The following is a 17,758-nucleotide window of genomic DNA, read 5'->3' on the forward strand; positions in this document are numbered from 1 at the left end:
CGCCCATTTGCAGGAATGCCTATAATAGGTGCTTAGGAGGGGGCTGTGCGCCCGTTTGCCGGAATGTCTGTAACAGGTGCTTAAAGCTCTGAATAGAAAATACCCACCAAGTGCCCAAGTGCCTTCTAAACATCCTTCCCTTCTGTCTCTCCCCCCTTTACCTGTTGCCGCCGCCTCTACCTCCATTACAGGATGCAAGCTAAAGGAGCTACCATGGTCGCTGAGCGAAGGCACTTCTCAGCTGACACAATGCCGGTGCACGATACGGGTGGTGCCGATTGGCCCTGTTTGATATGCTGATGCAGAGCCACCAGTTGGCGTCACTAAAGAAGTCGTGGAAGGAGATCTACAACCATGTCTATGACTAGAAGAAGATCAACATACGCATGGACGCCAAGTTAACCATCCTCTGATCACATAGCATTTACACTTTTGTTATGCATGTGATACCCTAGCTGCTATAACAAATTGACTGCCAAAAAGAAAAAGAAGAATGCAATCGGTCAAAGCTAGTAGCTAGTATAATCGGCCCAGTTTTTCTGAAAATTATGATTATTTAAGAGTGTGATGTGTAGATGGGATTTCTTCAAGGGATGATCCATTGGATTAAATACAGAAGAGTGTGTGTCTATTCAGTTGAATAGGATGTTGAACTGTCGAATTTAACAGTGTAACCCCAGCAAAATAATTAGCAGTGTAATTTATTCAGAAGATTTCATTGCTCGTGTAGAATAGCATACTACCTCAATCCACCGTGTTACCACAAGTACCACAGAAAATGGTACCAACCGTTGGCCATTTCACTTATTTCTACCTTTTTAGTGATGAGGTTTTGGCTTCTGCATTTGCCTAATCATTGTTCACAACGACAACCCATGTGCTTGTACATAAATATTCAGAATCATCATTCAATCTTCATATATTTGGAGGTTAACATGACTAGCCAAAATTCCAATTTCACTTTCTATGTTGATTGTTTTTTCTGACAAATGGTGAATTTTATTGATCAAAATGAAGTATCAAGCGGCAAACAAATCTGCAATCGACAAACTACAACAATGACCATATCCAAAGCAACCATCACATGGCACCATAAAGACAACGGGATTATTTAGCAACAACGCCTTCAGGAAGAGAGCGGCGCTCAAGCTCCGCCGTCACCGAATCCTACCAACAAAGTTTGGACTCTGGGTTTTCACCCTGAAAAACTAGTCTAAGCATATCTAACCAATATCTTCAACAAGGGAACGACGCATAAACATCACCATTACCATGTATGACCACTCATATATGTTAGAGATAGGTTTCACCTCGGAGTTGACACCGGGTACTCGAGAAGTGTTTCCCTGGCTAAGAATTATTTCCGTACATAGTTAGAGAAACAATCACAGGGGCTGATCGATCACGGTCTTAACTACCTAGAATTTTCTCTAGTGGTCCATTCTTGAAGTTAGCACCAATATAACGAGCAAATACCTCTTCATTTTGTTTCTGAAACAGTTTACAGTTGGAATCAAATGACTCAATGGTAGTAGAGAGATTATTGCAATCATATCCAGAGAGAAGTAAGGGATCAATGGGGTTTCCCCTGGCAAGCACCCATTGGGATTTGGGATATTGCTCTGGAGTCGAGTACATACCATCAGCACTGATGTTTCTCTTGAAACCTACCCCTTCCTTTCTAGGGTTCTTACGAAGAATTGACTTAAGAACATAACAAAGGGTTTGGTGCCCTTTGAGACTCTTCAACATTCTTGTCTCAAGTAAATTCTCCATCCTAGCATTTTCATCAATAAGTGTAGTGGTTTCCTTAGATGAGGGATTATTAACCGAATTTGTAGTAGTAGATTCAGAGAAAATATTCTCAAAGAAATTTGATGTTTAGCAGAGAAATTGTCATTCTCACGCTCTATGCATATTGAGCAAGGTGGAACAAACTCCTTTGTGAAGCACTATTTTGCTGGGCGGGGAGAGAATCATTTCCACCCTAACATCATCATGAGCTACTCACAGTGATTTGAGCTCTTGTTTCCTTTTGAGAAACTCATATGTAATTTTCTTGTGATCGGCTGGCACAGACTAATGACGACGAGATAGATCCTCAAATTTTAATAGAAGAGGCGGATGCTCATTTGTCAAAAAACTATTTTTTCTCCATCTCCTTAACCAACATGCTCTTCCTTAAACATGAGTTCTTTGATATTTTATCCACAAAGTCTTATTGTTTAGATGCAATTTACCAAGTTTAGCATAGCTAGTTTTTTTCATCAATTTCCTTAGAGAGAGAACCACCACTCAAGTCAACATGAGATTTTCAAGAAGATACCTTTGAGGCTTTCTCCATGAACTAGTATGGTGGAGCTTCATCATCCTTATCATCATTTTCGAAGAAGGAACTCGACACAAGTGTAGAAGCGCAGGCAATACAAGCCATGCCATGGTCAGAATCATTTGCATATGCTTCTTCTTTGGCAGCATTAGACTCAGAAACTTCTTCTTTGGAATCCATATCTTTCCAATGTAAGCCTTGGACTCATGAGAATTTCTTTTCCTGTATAAGTTTGACTTCGAGCAAGATTTCAAGGAAGAACTCTCTTTCTTCTTGGAATGCTACATTTTATTCTTAACATCATCTAAATCATAACACTTGCTCTTGTTACTTTTGCTGCTCTTACTGCCCATGTTGAATTACCACTATTCCTAGCTTCAATTTCCCATAGAGGACAGTCAACGATGAAAGGACTGAATATTTTGCACTTGAACCAGGAATTGTCACTCGAGAAATGCAAGCTTGAGGCAGATTTTGATTTATTCTTCAAATTCTTCATCTGGAAGTGAATCTTATTTTTAAAACGGTCGAAGTGTTTCATAATTAGTGCATGGTATTTGCCAATTCTGGTAGGATCATCAGAATTGACATCATCATTTTCCTATTCTTTCGGGAAAGAATCAACAACAGCTTTGAGAAAATGGCTTTTTGATCGATGGAACCATATAACTCTCTATTTTCTTATTATTTGCAACTCATGGGTGTTAAGTCTCTCAATAACATATACGGGGTGGAGACTTTTCTAATCTAGGCGTTCCTTTATCATCAGAACCAGAGTATCAAATGTGCTATCCAGATACCGAAGCAACTTCACCACTTCATGATCAGTAAAATCAGTAGCACTAAGTCCTTGAAGTTCACCAGAGATAACACACGGACAATCTTATGTATTTTGAACACACTCATTGCCAAGTCTCTTGAAGCGATTGAAGTGGCTTTGAAGATTATCGACACGAGATTCTTTCTAAGAGGAAACACCCTCATTCACCTTCTCAATTTTATACTTCTTTCGACGTCTTCAAAGAACTAGCCTAAGCAAATCGCACCATAGAGAGATGACTGCAGATAACATCATTAACTTGAGAATCAATCTGCTTGTATCTTCTCTCAGTACGAGTAATATAGGGAGGGTCCTCAGTGACATAAGCATGTTTCACAATTCTCCAGATATCTTCACCAATGGCATTTAAGCGGATGCACATCTTGTTTTTCGAGAAGGGATATTCTTTCCCATTGAAGGCATGTATCTTCTCGGCAGACTTGTAATTCACAGTAATTGACATTCTCAAAACTACGAGTGGTTATACCAAAATGTTCAGAGACAAGGGACTGCATTGCTCTGACCAATTGTATAATTAGAAACCGACTAGAGGGGATGAATAGAAGATTTAAAATCCTTTGCAAGAAATAAATTATATCAAAGAAGCACAACTAAAACTCTCTCTAGGATAGAAACTATGACGTGATAAAACTTAAGAAGTAACATAACTAGAGGAAAAATTAAAGAACACTATTGGGAAATATCTAATCGGACACATGAGAAAAGAGTAACTAAGTTGAAATGGATAAACATCATGTGAGCATACAAACATAATATCATAAGTACTGCGAGAGGATAATACAAATCGTAGCATGGTAAGAAACCTAGAGAAAAATGCAATCAGTTTCGAAGAACTAAACATAAAAAAGTAATTCAAGGCAGAGGAATAACTCAGACGGAGAAAAACTAAAGCTAATGCATGTAGCGAGGAAACCCGTGGTGCTCGATGGCGATAGGTGATTTGTTCAACCAGTTCACACTTCTGCCAAAGTTCTATGTCTAGTTGGAGGGACTTGTGATTGCACACGGGAGCAAACCTCCCTTTGTCCTATTCTCCTCGATGTGAGATTCCTCAAACTCTGGAAGATTCTTGAAGGCGATCTCTAACCTTCACATACTCATCCATGGAAAACCGCATTGACTCTTGTTGCTCAAACCCGCACATAACCATCTAGTGGGTGTGCAACCCCATAGGAGTAATAGGCACAAGCTTCGTATAATTCTAGTTCTTCGTGATGCTCAATCGCTAAAGATATTTTAGCTCTAGGATTTTCTCTCATAGGATCTAGTAGTTCTCTTGCTGGATGGGTTGCTCAGACAAACTCTCATCAGTTCAAATGGAGTAGCCAACCATTGAAGGTTGTGTTGGGGTTGTTATTTATAGAACAAGAAATGCCAAGATGTGAAATGGCCAATAGGGGCATGTGTGAATCAACGATCAACTGACACATGTGATAACAATAGTTTCAGTCACATGCACCAACTTTACTTGAGGATCAAGGCAAGACACCCCAACTGTCGGTGATTCTTTCTCTAAGTCTCGAAGAACTTCGTCCCGGTCTCAGAGAATAATCACTCTACATGAAGAGATTTATGTCGCCTTCACTCGAAGAAATAGGTTTATAATTGAGCACACAATAATAAATACCTAAATCTCAATGAACCTTGGACCCCCCCCCCCCTTAATAGTATGGTTTGCCCTGTGACTCAATAGAGAAAAATGAAACTAGAGAAAACAACTACGTCTTCTCGTCATCTTCTTGTTTCAGTCAATTGTTCCTCGAATAGCATATTGAGATAATTGTTCTTCACAACAATATTTAGGGTAGTCTCCCACACGTATAGCAAACTCCTCGATAGCTTAGAAAATATTCTTAATAGCTCATGCAATCTTCTCAGAAGGTTAAGCAATCTTATATGTACTCCTTAGGGACTTTACCTCCCATATGCACTCGTAAACACATTAGCCCCTTAACTGTTTTGACCAAACATCTTCAAAACACTATGGGGGCATTAGATGTACCTGCATGCAACTTATACCCCAGCGGTGACCGTATTTTATATTTATAAAAAACTAGTGACCAAGGTGAATATATGACTCAAGTTCAGCGATTGTACATGTATGTTACTTCACTACTAGAATTTCCGTATACGCGGGTGCCAGGCTCTTCGCCGAGTGCTAAAGCATAGGCGCTCGGCAAACTCACAAAAGTCGAGAGTACCTGTCGGCAATAGGCACAACTCGATGCTACTTGTGATCCGTGTTGGTATTTTCGTGAAGAAGAGATGATGATGCAGCACAACAAAGGTAAGTTTTTCTCTCAGTTATGAAACCAAGGTTATCAATCCAGTAGGAGAACCAAGCAACACTATGTAAACAACACCTGCACACAAACAACAAATACTTGCAACCCAACGCATAAGAGGGGTTGTCAATCCCTCCACGGTATTGAGATAGATTAAATTGTATAGGTTTTGATAAATAGATCTGACAAAAATAAAAACATAAAAAATTGCAGCCATGTATTTTTGGATTTAATATGATAGGAAATAGACCCCGGGGCCATAGTTTTCACTAGAGACTTCTCTCAAGAAAATATCATACTGTTGGGCAATTGATAGAAAGCGAATAATTATGACAATATTCAAGGAAACAATCATGTATATAGGCATCACGTCCAAGATTAATAGACCGAAATGATTCTGCATCTACTACTATTACTCCACACATCGACCGCTATCCAGCATGCATCTAGTGTATTAAGTTCATGGAAAAACGGAATAGTGCAATAAGAACGGTGACATAATGTAGACAAGATAAACTCACATATGAACAAATCCCATCTTGTTACCCTTAATAGGTGCCATGTCTCTTTCTGCCACTGAGATTGAGCACCGCAAGATCAGACCCATCACAAAGCACGTCTTCCCATGGCAAGATAAATCAATCTAGTTGGCCAAACCACATCAATAAATCGAAGAAGAAATACGAGGCTATAACAATCATGCATAAAAGAGTTCAATAAACACTCAATTAATATTCATGGATAGAATTGATCATAAACTCACAATTCATCAGATCCCAGCAAACACACCTCAAAAAAGAGTTACATCAAACAGATCTCGAATAACATCGAGGAGAACATCGTATTGAAGATCAAAAAGAGAGAAGAAGCCATCTAGCTACTAACTACGGACCCGTAGGTCTGTGGTCAACTACTCACGCATCATCGGAGGGGCAACAAGGATGATGAAGAACCCCTCCATGATCGTTGCCCCCTCCGACAGAGTGCCGGAAAATGCCTCTAGACTCGTGGTTCTGGAACTTCCGGCAGCGAAAAAAGTATTTCGTCGAATCCCCTAGGGTTTTGCGGATTTTAGAGTATTTATAAAGGCGGAGGTAGGTCAAGGCGGTGCCCGTGGGCCCCACTACTCACCAGGGCACGCCGGAGGCCCCTGGTGTACCCTGGTGCCTAGTGGGCCCCACGAGCGCCCCCTCGTCTCCTCCAGAAGCTTCATGGGTGTCTTCCTGCCAGAAAAAAATCTCCAAAAAGTTTTGTGGCATTTGGACTTCGTTTGGTATTGATATTCTGTAGAGTAAAAAACAAGCAAAAAACAGTAACTGGCACTGGGCACTATGTCAATAGGTTAGTCCCGAAAATGATATAAAGTTGCTAGTAAATGTGTATAAAACATCCAAGATTAATAATAGAACAGCATGGAATAATAAAAAATTATAGATACGTTGAAGATGTATCACCCGACAACATATGATATTGCCGAGAGTAACACTCGGCAACACGGTGACACTTGACAAAGGCACTATTTGCTGAGAGCCAAACAGCCGTCGCACGACAACATGTTGCCACATGGCTCATCTAGCGGTGAATAACGACATGGTCACAGTGGCAATGCTTTGCTGAGAGCCGCTCTCAGCAAAGCTTTAGTCCCACCTCACCTAACGTCAAGCAGAAGGACCTGTTTAAATAGGCAGATAGTCCAGGAGCATTAAGCTTGGTGTTCGTTACACCCTTATTAAGAATATGTATTGTCACTATGAATATTCATCTGTTCTAGACAGAGAATGTTCATAGTGGCAGTCCATATTCAAATGAATGGATACTGACGCTTTTTATTAATTTATGATCCAACCATACAACCACCCCTTCAGCGAGCACTGCTCTCTCGGTAGAGTAAGAGTTTTCGAGGGCTTCTCTTGGCAAAGCTCCCGCTCTCACCAAACTTTTAGTCCCACCTCGCCCAGAGACAAGCAACAAGACCGGTTTAAATAGTCGGATAATCTAGACGCAGTAAGCTTCGGTCTTCATTACACTTCTGATTGACAATTACTGTGAATCTTCACCTGTTCCGGGCAGAGAAGATTCGACATGATATCTTCCCAATGATGGATGTTGGCGCCTTTTATTAATTCAATTAGTATTATTATTGATTTTTTGTCCGTGTCATCACATGGCCCCAGTAATCGTTTGAATCCTCGAAAAATCATACGATGCCGAAATTCCTCGAGAGCTGGCACGGTATCATCACATGGCCCCAGTTGGGTGTGGTAATCCCTCCGATCCTTTTTAGTATGCATATAAGTTTGGTCCAAGGTCAAAATATTGATTTGGCATTGTGAATGTTGATACTTTTTTCTATAAGTTTGGTCAAACTTTGTAAAGTTTGACTTGACAGAAATCTAATACGCGGCGTAAAAAGGACCGGAGGGAGTAAAAGTTTGGACACGTTTCGAATAAGTCTCCCCTGAGGCCGCTTGTAAACCACACCATCTCTAAGCTAGTCTCTATGTATCGAGAGGGGACGTGTCCGGTTTGTGCAGGAAGTGCGGGTCCTATTGCTCCATTGGCCTCGAAACTTCTCGTGCTCTGAAAGGGGGCCATCGCATGACACGTGCCAGGCCCCCGCATTTTTCGGACTCACATGCAATATTTGAGACATTCATTGCTTTGTTAGGGTTTCAGCGCCGGAAATTCTGCAAGGCGCCCGAAATTCCTTGAGAGCTGACACGGTGTCATCACATGGCCCCTGTAGGGTGTGGTAAAAGCTTGGGTGTGTTTCAAATAAGCCTCCCATGAGGCCACTTGTAAACCGCACTATCTCTGAGCAAGTCTCTAGGAATCGAGAGGGAACGTGTCTGGTTTGTGCAAGAAGTGCCGGTCCTATTCCTCTGTCAGACTCAAAACTTCTCATGCTCTAAAAGAAAGCCATTGCATGACACGTGCCAGGCCCTGCATTTTCGGACCCGCGTGCAATATTTGAGCATTTATTGCTCTACTAGGGTTTCAACGCCAGAAATTGCAGATCTGCAAGGCGGCACATGAAATCATGCTCGAAGGATGCATGTAATAACTCCTATGTGATGTCCTTGCGACATGCATTTTCCCTTGTGCAGATGAGGGAGGGGCAAGCCCTGCCACCAAGGGGCGAAATTACCTCGATGGCATGCCTAATGCAAACGGTTAAATTCTTAGGAAATCGTACTATGACAGAATTCCTCAAGAGCTGGCACGGTGCCAGCACATGGCCCCTGTAGGGTTTGGTAAAAGTTTGGGCGTGTTTCAAATAAGCCTCCCCGAGGCCACTTGTAAACCGCACCATCTCTGAGCTAGTCTCTGGGTATCAAGAGGTAATGTGTCCAGTTTGTGCAGGAAGTGTGGGTCCCGTTTCATCGTTGGCCTCAAAACTTCTCGTGCCCTGAAAGGAGGCCATCATGACACGTGCCAGGCCCCATATTTTTGGGACCTGCGTGCAATATCTGAGACATTTATTTCTCTACTAGGGTTTCAGTACCGGGAATTCCAGATCAGCAAGGCGGCACATGAAATCATGTTCGAAAGCTGCATGGAAACTCCTATATGATGTCCTTGTGACATGTGTAGCCCTTGTGCAAATGAGGGAGGGGCAAGCCCTGCCACCAGGGAGGCGAAATTACCTTGGTGGCATGCCTAATGCAATCGTTTAAATCCTTCGAAAATCATACTATGCCAGATCATTCCTCAAGAGCTGGCACGGTGTCATCACATGGACCTTGTTGTTGGGGAACGTAGCAGAAATTCAAAATTTTCCTACGTGTCACCAAGATCTATCTATGGAGAAACCAGCAACGAGGGGAAGGAGAGTGCATCTACATACCCTTGTAGATCGCTATGCGGAAGCGTTCAAGAGAACGGGGTTGAAGGAGTTGTACTCGTCGTGATCCAAATCACCGGAGATCCTAGTGCCGAACGGACGGCACCTCCGCGTTCAACACACGTACAGCCCGGTGACGTCTCCCATGCCTTGATCCAACAAGGAGAGAGGGAGAGGTTGAGGAAGACTCCATCCAGCAGCAGCACAACGGCGTGGTGGTGGTGGAGGAGCGTGGTACTCCAGCAGGGCTTCGCCAAGCACCGCAAGAGACGAGGAGGAGAGAGGTAGGGTTGCGCCAGGGAGAGATCAAATCGTGTCTGTTGCAGCCCCTTAACCTCAAGTATATATAGGGGAAGGGGAGGAGGGTGTGCCCCCTCTAGGGTTCCCACCCCTAGGGGGGCGGCAGCCCTAGATGGGATGGAGGGGGGACGGAAGAGGGGAAGAGGGGGCGCGCCCTAGGGTGGGCCTTAGGCCCATCTACGCCTAGGGTTTCCCCCTTCTCCTCCTAGCTGCGCCTTGGGCCTTGTGGGAGGCGCACCAGCCCACTTAGAGGCTGGTCCCTTCCCACTCTTGGCCCATGCAAGCCTCCGGGGCTGGTGGCCCCACTTGGTGGACCCCCAGGACCCTCCCGGTGGTCCCGGTACGTTACCGATAAAACCCGAAACTTTTCCGGTGACCAAAACAGGACTTCCCATATATAAATCTTTACCTCCGGACCATTCCGGAACTCCTCGTGACGTCCGGGATCTCATCTGGGACTCCTAACAACATTCGGTAACCACATACAAACTTCCTTTATAACCCTAGCGTCATCGAACCTTAAGTGTGTAGACCCTACGGGTTCGGGAACCATGCAGACATGACCAAGACGTTCTCCGGTCAATAACCAACAGCGGGATCTGGATACCCATGTTGGTTCCCACATGTTCCACGGTGATCTCATCGGATGAACCACGATGTCGAGGATTCGATCAATCCCGTATTCAATTCCCTTTGTCTAGCGGTATTGTACTTGCCCGAGATTCGATCGTCGGTATCCCGATACCTTGTTCAATCTCGTTACCGGCAAGTCTCTTTACTCGTTCCATAACAGATCATCCCGTGATCAACTCCTTGATCACATTGTGCACATTATGATGATGTCCTACCGAGTGGGCCCAGAGATACCTCCCCGTTTACACGGAGTGACAAATCCCAGTCTCGATTCGTGCCAACCCAACAGACACTTTCGGAGATACCTGTAGTGTACCTTTATAGCCACCCAGTTACGTTGTGACATTTGGCACACCCAAAGTATTCCTACGGTATCCGGGAGTTGCACAATCTCATGGTCTAAGGAAATGATACTTGACATTAGAAAAGCTTTAGCATACGAACTACACGATCTTTGTGCTAGGCTTAGGATTGGGTCTTGTCCATCACATCATTCTCCCAATGATGTGATCCCGTTATCAACGACATCCAATGTCCATGGTCAGGAAACCGTAACCATCTATTGATCAATGAGCTAGTCAACTAGAGGCTTACTAGGGACATGGTGTTGTCTATGTATCCACACATGTATCTGAGTTTCCTATCAATACAATTCTAGCATGGATAATAAACGATTATCATGAACAAGGAAATATAATAATAATCAATTTATTATTGCCTCTAGGGCATATTTCCAACAGTCTCCCACTTGCACTAGAGTCAATAATCTAGTTCACATCGCCATGTGATTAACACTCACAGGTCACATTGTCATGTGACCAACATCCAAAGAGTTTACTAGTGTCACTAAACTAGTTCACATCATCATGTGATTAAGACTCAATGAGTTCTGGGTTTGATCATGTTTTGCTTGTGAGAGAGGTTTTAGTCAACGGGTCTGCAACATTCAGATCCGTATGTACTTTGCAAATCTCTAGGTAATATTATAAATGCTGCTTCCACGCTCCACTTGGAGCTATTCCAAATGGTTGCTCCACTATACGTATCCGGTTTGCCACTCAGAGTCATTCGGATAGGTGTTAGAGCTTGCATCGATGTAACCCTTTACGCTGAACTCTTTATCACCTCCATAATCGAGAAACATGTCCTTATTACTCCAAGGACAATTTTGACCGCTATCTGGTGATATACTCCTAGATCATCTTTGTACCCTCTTGCCAGACATGTGGCAAGGCACACATCAGGTGCGGTACACAGCATAGCATACTATGGAGCCTATGTCTAAGCATAGGGGACGACCTTCGTCCTTTCTCTCTATTCTGCCGTGGTCGAGCTTTAAGTCTTAACTTCATACCTTACAACTCAGGCAAGAACTCCTTCTTTGACTGATCCATCTTGAACACCTTCAAGATCATGTCAAGGTATGTGCTCATTTGAAAGTACCATTAAGCGTTTTGATCTATCCTTATAGATCTTGATGCTCAATGTTCAAGTAGCTTAATCCAGGCTTTCCATTGAAAAACACTTTCCAAATAACCCTATATGCTTTCCAGAAATTCTACGTCATTTCTGATCAACAATATGTCAACAACATATATTCATCAGAAATTCTATAGTGCTCCCACTCACTTCTTTGGAAATACAAGTTTCTCATAAACTTTGTATACACCCAAAATCTTTGATCATCTCATCAAAGCATACATTCCAACTCCGAGATGCTTACTCCAGTCCTTAGAAGGATTACCGGAGCTTTGCATACTTATTAGCATCTTTCAGGATTGATAAAATCTTCCGGTTGTATCACATACAACCTTTCCTCAAGAAAATCGTCGAGGAAACAATGTTTTGACATCCTATCTGCAAGATTTCATAAATAATGCAGTAATCGCTAATATAATTCCAACAGACTCTTAACATCGCTACGAGTGAGAAAGTCTCATTGTAGTCAACTCCTTCAACTTGTCAGAAAATATCTTAACGACAAGTCGAGCTTTCTTAATGGTGATACTTACCATCATTGTCCGTCTTCCTTTTAAAATTCATCTGTACTCAACAGCCTTACGACCATCGAGCCGTTCTGCCAAAGTCTACACTTTGTTTTTCATACATGGATCCTCTCTCGAATTTTATGGCCTCGAGCCATTTATCGGAATCCGGGCCCACCATCGCTTCTCCGTAGCTCGTAGGTTCATTGTTGTCTAGCAACATGACTTCCAAGACAGGATCACGTACCACTCTGAAGTAGTACGCATCCTTGTCATCCCATGAGGTTTGGTAGTGACTTGATCTGAAGTTTCATGATCACTATCATAAGCTTCCACTTCAATTGATGTAGGTGCCACAGGAACAACTTCCTGTGCCCTGCCACACACTAGTTGAAGAGACGGTTCAATAACCTCATCAAGTCTCCACCATCCTCCCACTCAATTCTTTTGAGAGAAACTTTTCCTCGAGAAAGGACCCGATTCTAGAAACAATCCCTTATTGCTTTCGGATCTGAGACAGGAGGTATACCCAACTGTTTTGGGTGTCCTATGAAGATGCATTTATCCGCTTTGGGTTCGAGCTTATCAGCCTGAAACTTTTTCACATAAGCGTCGCAGCCCCAAACTTTTAAGAAATGACAGCTTAGGTTTCTCTAAACCATAGTTCATACGGTGTCATCTCATCGGAATTACGTGGTGCCCTATTTAAAGTGAATGTGGTTGTCTCTAATGCCTAACCCATAAACTATCGTGGTAATTCGATAAGAGACATCATGGTATGCATCATATCCAATAGGGTGCAGTTATGATGTTCGGACACACCATCACACTATGGTGTTCTAGGATGTATTAGTTGTGAAACAATTTCCACAATGTCTTAATTCTGTGCCAAACTCGTAATTCAGATATTCATCTCTATGATCATATCATAGATATTTTATCCTCTTGTCACGATGATCTTTCAACTTCACCCTGAAATTACTTGAACCTTTCAATAATTCAGACTCGTGATTCATCAAGTAAATGTACTCAACATCTACTCAAATCATCTGTGAAGTAAGAACATAACGATATCCACTACACGCCCCAGCACTCACTGGACTGCACACATCAAAATGTATTACTTCCAACAAGTTGCTTTCTAGTTCCATTTTACTGAAAACGAGGCTTTCAGTCATCTTGCCCATGTGGTATGATTTGCATGTCTCAAGTGATTCAAAATCAAGTGAGTCCAAACGGTCCATTTGCATGGAGTTTCTTCATGCATATACACCAATATACATGGTTCGCATGTCTCAAACTTTTCAAAAAACGAGTGAGTCCAAAGATCCATCAACATGGAGCTTCTTCATGCGTTTTATACCGATATGACTTACGTGGCAGTGCCACAAGTACGTGGTACTATCATTACTATCTTATATCTTTTGGCATGAACATGTGTATCACTACGATCGAGATTCAATAAACCATTCATTTTAGGTGCAAGACCATTGAAGGTATTATTCAAATAAACATAGTAACCATTATTCTCCTTAAATGAATAACCGTATTGCGATAGACATAATCCAATCATATCTGTGCTCAACGCAAACACCAATCTTGATGGTAGAGGGAGCGTACGATATTTGATCAACCTTGGAAATACTTCCAACACATATCGTCATCTCACCTTTAGCTAGTCTCCGTTTATTCCGTAGCTTTTATTTTGAGTTACTAACACTTAGCAACCGAACCGGTATCTAATACCCTGGTGCTACTAGGAGTACTAGTAAAGTACACATTAACATAATGTATATCCAATATACTTCTATCGACATCCTCCCCATCTACCAAGTATCTAGGGTAATTCTGCTCCAGTGGCTGTTCCCCTTATTACAGAAGCACTTAGTCTCGGGTTTGGGTTCAACCTTGGGTTTCTTCACTAGAGCAGCAGCTGATTTGCCGTTTCATGAAGTATCCCTTATTGCCCTTGCCCTTCTTGAAACTAGTGGTTTCACTAACCATCAACAATTGATGCTCCTTCTTGATTTCTACTTTCGCGGTGTCAAACATCGCGAGTATTTCAAGGATCATCATATCTATCCCTGATATGTTATAGTTCATCATGAAGCTCTAGCATCTTGGTGGCAATGACTTTGGAGAAACATCACTATCTCTGGAAGATCAACTCCCACTCGATTCGAGTGATTGTGGCACTCAGACAATCTGAGCACAAGCTCAACGATTGAGCTTTTCTCCCTTAGTTTGTAGGCTAAGAAAAATCGTCGGAGGTCTCATACTTCCTGACGTGGGCACGAGCCTGAAATCCCAATTTCAGCCCTCGAAACATCTCATATGTTCCGCGACGTTTCGAAAAACGTCTTTGGTGCCTTAACTCTAAACCGTTTAACTGAACTATCATGTAGTTATCTAAACGTGTATGTCCAATGTTCGTAACATCCACAAACGACGTTTGGGGTTCAGCACACTGAGCGGTGCATTAAGGACATAAGCTTTCTACTGTCCGCATAATTGCTACTGTCAACTTTCAACTATATTTTCTCTAGGAACATATCTAAACAGTAGAACTAAAGCGCGAGCCACGACATAATTTGCGAATACCTTTTGACTATGTTCGGGATAATTAAGTTCATCTTATAAACTCCCACTCAGATAGACATCCCTCTAGTCATCTAAGTGATTACATGATCCGAGTCAACTAGGCCGTGTTCGATCATCACGTGAGACAGACTAGTCATCATCGGTGAATATCTTCATGTTGATCGTATCTACCATACGACTCATGCTCGACCTTTCAATCTCTTGTGTTCCGAGGCCATGTCTGTACATGCTAGGCTCGTCAAGTCAACCTAAGTGTTTCGCGTGTGTAAATCTGTCTTACACCCGTTGTATGTGAACGTTAGAATCTATCACACCCGATCATCACGTGGTGCTTCGAAACAACGAACTGTCGCAACGGTGCACAGTTAGGGGGAACACTTTCTTGAAATTATTATGAGGGATCATCTTATTTACTACCGTCGTTCTAAGTAAACAAGATGCATAAACATGATAAACATCACATGCAATCAAATAATAGTGACATGATATGGCCAATATCATATAGCTCCTTTGATCTCCATCTTGGGGCTCCATGATCATCTTGTCACCGGCATGACACCATGATCTCCATCATCGTGTCTTCTTGAAGTTATCTCGTCATCTATTACTTCTACTACTATGGCTAATGCTTTAGCAATAAAGTAAAGTAATTACATGACGTTTAAGTTGACACGCAGGTCATAAATAAATAAAGACAACTCCTATGGCTCCTGCCGGTTGTCATACTCATCGACATGCAAGTCGTGATTCCTATTACAAGAACATGATCAATCTCATACATCACATTCTTCTTGGCCATATCACATCACATAGCATACCCTGCAAAAACAAGTTAGACGTCCTCTAATTGTTGTTTGCATGTTTTACGTGGCTGCTATGGGTTTCAAGCAAGAACGTTTCTTACCTAGGCAAAACCACAACGTGATATGCCAATTGCTATTTAACCTTCATAAGGACCCTTTTCATCGAATCCGTTCCGACTAAAGTGGGAGAGACAGACACCCGCTAGCCACTTATGCAACTAGTGCATGTCAGTCGGTGGAACCAGTCTCACGTAAGAGTACGTGTAAGGTCGGTCCGGGCCGCTTCATCCCACAATACCGTTGAAATAATATTGGACTAGTAACGGTAAGCATATTGAACAAAATCAACGCCCACAACTACTTTGTGTTCTACTCGTGCATAGAATCTACGCAATAGACCTAGCTCATGATGCCACTATTGGGGAACGTAGCAGAAATTCAAAATTTTCCTACGTGTCACCAAGATCTATCTATGGGGAAACCAGCAACGAGGGGAAGGAGAGTGCATCTACATACCCTTGTAGATCGCTATGCGGAAGCGTTCAAGAGAACGGGGTTGAAGGAGTCGTACTCGTCGTGATCCAAATCACCGGAGATCCTAGTGCTGAACGGACGGCACCTCCGCGTTCAACACACGTACAGCCCGGCGACGTCTCCCATGCCTTGATCCAGCAAGGAGAAAAGGAGAGGTTGAGGAAGACTCCATCCAGCAGCAGCACAACGGCGTGGTGGTGGTGGAGGAGCGTGGTACTCCAGCAGGGCTTCGCCAAGCACCGCAAGAGACGAGGAGGAGAGAGGTAGGGTTGCGCCAGGGAGAGATCAAATCGTGTCTGTTGCAGCCCCTTAACCTCAAGTATATATAGGGGAAGGGGAGGAGGGTGCGCCCCCTCTAGGGTTCCCACCCCTAGGGGGGCGGCGGCCCTAGATGGGATGGAGGGGGGCGGCCAAGAGGGGGAGAGGGGGGCGCGCCCTAGGGTGGGCCTTAGGCCCATCAGCACCTAGGGTTTCCCCCTTCTCCTCGTAGCTACGCCTTGGGCCTTGTGGGAGGTGCACCAACCCACTCAGAGGCTGGTCCCTTCCCACTCTTGGCCCATGCAAGCCTCCGCGGCTGGTGGCCCCACTTGGTGGACCCCCGGGACCCTCCCGGTGGTCCCGGTACGTTACCGATAAAACCCGAAACTTTTTCGGTGACCAAAACAGGACTTCCCATATATAAATCTTTACCTCCGGACCATTCCGGAACTCCTCGTGACGTCCGGGATCTCATCCAGGACTCCTAACAACATTCGGTAACCACATACAAACTTCCTTTATAACCCTAGCGTCATCGAACCTTAAGTGTGTAGACCCTACGGGTTCGGGAACCATGCAGACATGACCGAGACGTTCTCCGGTCAATAACCAACAGCGGGATCTGGATACCCATGTTGGTTCCCACATGTTCCACGATGATCTCATCGGATGAACCACGATGTCGAGGATTCGATCAATCCCGTATTCAATTCCCTTTGTCTAGCGGTATTGTACTTGCCCGAGATTCGATCGTCGCTATCCCGATACCTTGTTCAATCTCGTTACCGGCAAGTCTCTTTACTCGTACCATAACACATCATCCCGTGATCAACTCCTTGATCACATTGTGCACATTATGATGATGTCCTACCGAGTGGGCCCAGAGATACCTCCCCGTTTACACGGAGTGACAAATCCCAGTCTCGATTCGTGCCAACCCAACAGACACTTTTGGAGATACCTGTAGTGTACCTTTATAGCCACCCAGTTATGTTGTGACGTTTGGCACACCCAAAGTATTCCTACGGTATCCGGGAGTTGCACAATCTCATGGTCTAAGGAAATGATACTTGACATTAGAAAAGCTTTAGCATACGAACTACACGATCTTTGTGCTAGGCTTAGGATTGGGTCTTGTCCATCACATCATTCTCCCAATGATGTGATCCCGTTATCAACGACATCCAATGTCCATGGTCAGGAAACCGTAACCATCTATTGATCAACGAGCTAGTCAACTAGAGGCTTACTAGGGACATGGTGTTGTCTATGTATCCACACATGTATCTGAGTTTCCTATCAATACAATTCTAGCATGGATAATAAACGATTATCATGAACAAGG

Source organism: Triticum dicoccoides, chromosome 4A (assembly GCF_002162155.2).
Source record: "Triticum dicoccoides isolate Atlit2015 ecotype Zavitan chromosome 4A, WEW_v2.0, whole genome shotgun sequence".
Classification (NCBI taxonomy): Eukaryota; Viridiplantae; Streptophyta; class Magnoliopsida; order Poales; family Poaceae; genus Triticum; species Triticum dicoccoides.